We start from the raw sequence: 6938 nt of genomic DNA on the forward strand, positions 1-6938 counted from the left end.
GAGGAAAGTAATTGCTAGATGTAGAATTTAAGTACCAAGAAGTGGTAAGGTGGGGAAGAAGGTTCTGAGGAGGAAAGAGCATCCTGCACGGGGCAGGCTGGCCTTCCAGAGCTGCACTCGGGCCAAGGCAGGGATCAACCATCTCGTTAGCAATCTGCAGGTCCAAAGGTCCTCCAGGAGAGAGCATGAGCCAGGAACAATAGTTGTTATGAAGAAGGAGGGCGGGTGCAGAGGAGGCAGAGAAGAGGAATAAAGAAATTGGTTTCATTGGGGAGTACTAGAATATCATGATAAGAGAATTTTGCTCTCTGACCTCATTATAAGATCTTCTTTCCAAAACACTTAGGAAGGAGGGCAAGAACTGGTTCTCACTTTTCCATTGACTTCTTAATGATCTCCACAAGTCAGTGTGCTTTGATGTTGTCAGAATTGCCCTGGACAGCTTCAGCTCTTAAGCAGCACTTCAGGACACTGATAGCAGGCATCGAGAGGCTTCCAATTGTGAGGGGAAGCTGGTACCAGTGGACAGAAGTAATAAACATCCTGTTGGCCGCTCCCAGAATTCCTCCTTTTTGGGGTTAATGTTGAGGAGCTGAAGTCTGCCCTGGCTCTCAGGATGACTTTCAGGGTATGTTTTTGATCTCTGATGCCAGCTGCTATGTTGGAGCCGGAGAAGGTTATAGGATAAGACTAGCTCAAAGGGTAAATTTTGATGAAAGCTGTTACAGGAAAAATCCCATCCCTTACTGGAACATTCCATAATTCCTTCTTGGTTGAGTGCCCCTGGTTGGCGCCAGAACCAGATGTGGTGTTAACTGATGGGATATAATCAGGGAGGATGGAAAGAATCCCGCAATACAGGTTTGCCTCCAGTTCAGCCTTCAAGTTGCCTTCTTATGTTCTCCTGGTTTATGCTCAGCACATTCAGACAGGTGACATTCTACCATTAGCATTTAAAGCTTTCCAGACTACATTTAACATGTTGGCAACAAAGATATTGCTGGAATCCTTCCCTGCTGTGTCTAGTAGCAATATCTGAGGAAAATAACGCAGTTGCATAAATTTTAGCATAAGGGGTACGTTAGCAACAAGGGGCCTTGATTAATGGTTAAAAAAAGAGAGAGAGAGAAGACTGTATATGGTTAAGAACATGGGCTTGGCAGTCCAAAAACCTCCAAGAGCTCCTGCCTGGTAGCCTTACGAGCTTCACCTCATTACCCAGCTTCGGAAACCTCAGTTGCTTCACCTGTGAAATAGGGAGCCTCTGTCATGAGAGTTCCCAGGCAGGATTCTCAGTGGCAGGCCTTGCATATTCAAAATGTACAATAAGCAAGTGTGGTGCTATGATTACTGCTATTGCTGTGCATTCTGGAGAATAATGGGAAGAAATTTTAGCCCAAACCACATGGACTGGAGATCTTCTCTGGCCAAATCCCCCAAAATCAAACTCAAGAATCTCTCAACAGTGTATAATTGTGATCAACACGAACCGGACTGTTGTGTGCCGTCCCAACCCATCTGTCCTACCATCTCCAGATTTTATTTAAACAGTGAGAATCTTACCGTGTTACTTCCTGTCCCCTCCTCCTCCAGGAAGAAGTCTGGGGGCCTCTGCCTTGGTCCTCCTGTAAACCCATAGTTCTCACTCCCTTTCAGGAGAGACTCCAGACTGCCGAGCTGGATTCTGATCAGATAGGAGGGTTGGTAGTGGCCCTTGCAGACACCAGGCTTCCGCCACAGTGGCCCCCTCTTCCTCTCTCCCTGCCTTTGTCCACTTTGGCCACTGCCATTCATCTTTAAGGCACAACCCAAATGCCACATCCTCTGAATCCTTGGCTCAGACCCAGCCGCTCACTCCCTCTGTTGTGCAGGAGCCCTGGTGTAGCCCTCTGGCTGCATTTATTTCGTGGATTAGTGGATGGTGGCATTCCTGTCCCCTTCCCCCACTAGACCTTGAGTGTCTGAGGGGTTCAGGCCATGTCTCGCTCATCTTGGGGGCCTCCATGCACGCCCACTGCCTGATAACAGAAGATGCTCAGCACGGTAGTTGAATAAATCAACGAATGGCAATCGGTGTCACCTCGGGGAAGCGAGGTGCACCCCTGGGTGCCAACCTGCCTTCCTACTGTATCCCATGGGGATGCTAATGTTAGCACAGCCTGTGCTTTCTCAGCTCCAGCATGCTCAGGACTTCCACTTCCTGAGGCTGGAGTATAGTTTCCCCTTTCCCTTGCCCTGCTCACTCCTAGGCACCTTGAAGCCTTGGCTAGAAGGGCTGCAGTTTTGAATAGTATTCAGTCCTGGTTGTAACGTGTGGGCCTCCCCTGATTACCTGTGGACCCCTGAGGATAGACGCTTTGTCTTCCATCACTATAGTTTGGAGCCTGGTTGAGTGCCTGGAACATGGGATTTACTACAGAATTTTTTTTTTATGATGTGTGTATAGATGAAAGATAGACAGTGTCCTCCTTATTCATTTGAGACTTATTTACTCCTGATGTTTTAGTTGCCTTTTTAAATCTTAGACTTCTGGAAATTGCTTTTAGCAACCGTCCCTGGCCTGAAGATTTAATAGGCCCTTACCAGATATTGCTTGCTGACTCAAGGTTTTCCTTACTGTTGAGCATTATGACTTCAATTCTGCCATTATTAAATTTCTTAATGTTATCCCGGAAGTGAAAGACACACACTTAAACTTTAAGCCCAGGCTTTCGCAGAGAAGCGGAATTATGATTATAGATAAACAGACATTCATATGTAAGTGAATCGAGTGCTGCTGGATGGCAGAAAAGTAGCTCAACACTAGAGGCCCCTCTCTCCATATCATCCCATGGCCCTTCCCAGGATCTTTGCCAGCTTCAGTGGCTTCTGGCTTGGAACAAAAAGTGAGGAGCAAAGGAAATTTGAACCAGTAAATTCTTTGCGGCATTACAAATTAGATCTTAAACATCAGGCCTGCATTGCCGAGGCTCTGGAAGAACCACAAGAAAAGTACTATTTTCTGCCCCCAAATTCTAGCCCCAGTTTAATTTTATTCTATTTATATCTGGCTCTTGAATTAGCCCATGTGACTTTATTCAGCTCTTTTTATCTCATCCCCATCTGGGAGGCAATCTGGGTTTGGTTACTAGTTTCATACTGAATTATCACTGTGGAATATAATAAGCAAGGAGTGGTGTTCCCCTGTCCCTCCTAGTGGCATGTCAAATGGCAAGATTAGAGCAGTTCGGTAATGAGTAGGATGTCCTTATTCAAGGGAAAGCTTGGATGGGGAGTACAGTATGATACCCCACAAGCAGTAGAGCACTCTTCCAGAGGGGTTCTGGGGAAGAGCAAGTTTTATGGTGTTAGAAGAGGCAGCGTGGAAACAGGGCACGGTAGACTAGTGGGTCAGGGGCGTCCTTTGAAGGCTAGCAGGTCCTGTTTTCAAGGGTAGATGAGCTAGCTGGAGCTCTGATGGAAGGTTGTGATTGGCATATGTTAGCTTCCCTTGACAGATGTTTCCTGTAAGCCAGGCTGATTTAGGTTTAGATTTGTGGTGTGGTCCAGGCCACTGGGGCAGCCTCCATTTTGTGGGTTCCAATATATGAATTAACTTTATCTCAGTTCCCCCCTTTGAGAGTATTGATCAAAATCTACGATACTAGAGCTGTTTCAAGGTATCGCTTTTTGTTGGTGTTGGAATCAGGTTGGGTCTCCAACTGGAAATCATAGATTAGGATATCAAGGTCCCGGTCCCTTCACTGGCCTTTTTTCTTTTTTATCTTGTTTTTAGCATTCTGAGTGAAGGGAGACCATTTGTCTGGTCACCAGTGGCTGCACATATGCATTTAAAGCTTTTGAGAGAACACAGTGTACCAGGGATACTGTTAGAATGACTATAAGCAGGATAATATCCAACATTTGGAGAATGGTTGGAAGCCACGATCCCCATAACCCAGACTAATTTAGATGAAACAGATCAAAGAAAGGCCCGTGGAAGGAGTCGCTTTTGTAAGCCAAATGGCTTGTCCAGTGATCTTATCTAGCTGACTCTCAACTTTCCCAGAAGTGTTAATGTAAGTGTGGCAAGTCATGTTGGCCACAGCACAGACATCTCTTTGCTCAGCTAAAAGATAGTCAAAAGCTGTCCTATTATCAGGAGCAACTCTGGTCAGAGAGTGTAGGGATTTTTTTTTTTTTTTTTTGACACCTACTGCCGTAGCAGGAAATTCTGCAAAACTTTCAAGAGTTAAGAGATTCCTAATCATAACCTCATGTATACTTACTCCAAGCCAGGGTAGTAGGGATCTGCCCAAAGAAGTGAATTTTGAATCATGAATGCCTCCTGACAATTCCCATTTGAGCCTGTGATGTAGGTTGAGAAGTGTAGCCCGACATGAAGGTTTAGTTATGGACAGTCAGGTGTGCTGAGGTAGCACAGACCACAACTTCCAACCATTTCCCATCTATTTAACATGGAGCTGCCCATCAATGAGGGGATACTAGCCCTCCATAGATAAAGAAAAGCCCAGGAGGAGCACAGTGGCATTGCTAAAAGTGATGTCCCATGGTGGAGGCTGTTAGAATAGTGGAACACATGGCAACTAGCCAAGGCTCTGAACAGGAAAGATTATAGCCCTGGAGGCAAGTCAGATTGAAGAGTCTATAGACCACAAGATGATATTATACCAATTTCTCTTTCTGTGGCAGAGCCAGGATGGGAAGTTTCTCAAGTTTGTAGTTTTTAATTGGAAGCAGGGGCATTGACTTGCAGGGACAGGGTTAGAGAGTCTGACACTATAGAGAGGGAGCTTAGCATCTAGGACAAGGCAAAGAGTCATTGTTTGTAGAAAAATTTGTAACGGACAATACTAAAGGAGCCCAGAATCATGAACTCACCGGGGGATTTGGTGGCAAACCCATCAGTCAGATAGGTTTCTCCATTTCCATGAACTCCAGAAATATGAATGATAACATTAGTTTCCCCACCTGCAGAAAGAGAAAGAATGGCAAAGCAGATACCAAGGGCGGGGGGAAGGGGTTTTGTGTTGAGAGGGGAAGGGATCAGAATTCTGGTTCTAATGTCTTGGGTACCAGCAGTCTACTTTGTGATATCAGTGGATTCTTGTCCCAGGAAGCTTGATTTTGAGGTCACCAGTGTTTGTACAGGACAGTATCATGTGGAGCCTTCTTCAGTTGTGAAATATACACCAAATTTCAACATCTTGTAATTTGGCCAGGGTGTCTGTGCTCAAGAGTTCTTGGCAAGTGTTCTTTTCATGAATCTCACTTTTGCAAAAGCATCATAGTAAAGCAATAACTGTCTGTAAATGACAAAAGACTTAAAAATGCCCATGGTTGAAAATCTAAGGAGAGTTCATTTGATAAGGAAATGTAGTTATTTCTGTGACATACAATAATTTAGGATAATAATTGGACAATGGGAGTATGGACAAATTTCTAGACTTTAACCAATTTTTGGAATGCCAATATTAGTAATATATATCCAAATACATGTAACCTAAGGTTTATCATCACTTATTTGACAATGCTACCCACATAATTCAGCATACCAAATAAACCTAATTAGTTTAATGCCTCTCCTTTCCAAGATGAGAGACAAATCCTCTGAGATTTTCCAGGGATTCTCTGGGAAATATCAAAGTTACTTTGAGTTCAGAAGACTCCATTTAGAATTTGGTTTGGAGATGTTGTCAAAATGGCTATAGGTTTGAACATTCGACTAACCAGGATCACAGATAAATAGGAAATAATACTTAATTATCTATTTCACCAAAGTGATGATGAGATGTTAAAGGCAAACACAGAAGGTTACATAGTGATGAACAGAACTTAGCTCCTTTAAAATCAAGAAGACTAGGTTTTCCTAAGTAATCCTACCTGATAAAGACAACAGGAAGCATAGTAAATCATTTTGGTTAAGACACAAGATCTTTGCTGTCCAAGTAGATTACTCAAAAGTTAAAAAAAAAAAAACTTTCACAATTTCTTATAAAGAACAGATCAATAGTCCAAGAAAACTTTGTTCTTTTAACAGAGAGAAAACCAAATTCCAATTTTGTTCCAGTGTACTTTTTTATATTAAAATCATTTTTTAAAGAACTTAATTAAATCCATTCCAATCTTAGCCAGGTTAACTGCACCTAAAACTCCTTTCCCAAGATTCCACTCTCATAAATACTTTACCATTTTTTTTTATATCCATTCAAGTTTGTCTTATTCCTCACCTCCCTTTCTCATTCTGGATCAATAATTTTACTTTAGCACAAAATTACTCTCCCTTCCCTTTACAAAAACCACACACGTATACCTTTTACCTTTTCTTACCAAAAATACATCCTACTTTCTCTTCATAAAGTTATTAACTTTATTATTTCTAGTAGTTTAAATTATTTATATTGACTAGAATTCTTAACACTTAGAATCATTAATTTCTAGTGAAAACCAAGAAGTAAGCACTTGCGAACTGTCAAACTACAGTTCTGTGGATTGGCCAATTTATATACATATTATAATTTCTAGAAATATATTTTTCCTTGCAGTGAATTTTTCACTGTGACACAAAACACGTTTATGAGTAGACTCAAATATTTTTAGTTCCTCTGGAAAAGGAAGCCAAAAGTAAATAAACCTATGTTGAGTAATTGATGTTTCAGTATTTTATCTTTTTAGAAAGTGATCTAGGTATTCAGTGAATATTCATCATTTGACCATGTGACTTTAAGGTTTCAAGTTACCATATTTTTTAAGTAGATATGCCGTGACTGTAACTATTGTTGAAAAGTTTATAAACTTGTATCTTACTTATATCTATTTAATTTACTTATTCTTAATAATTATGTTTAGATTACTCATGAGACATTAAATGGCTAAACATTTTAAGTATCTTTCTTGCTGACAAATTTTGTAGCGGAGATAACATAAGCTTATTTGAC

Source organism: Vulpes lagopus, chromosome 8, assembly GCF_018345385.1.
Source record: "Vulpes lagopus strain Blue_001 chromosome 8, ASM1834538v1, whole genome shotgun sequence".
Lineage (NCBI taxonomy): Eukaryota > Metazoa > Chordata > Mammalia > Carnivora > Canidae > Vulpes > Vulpes lagopus.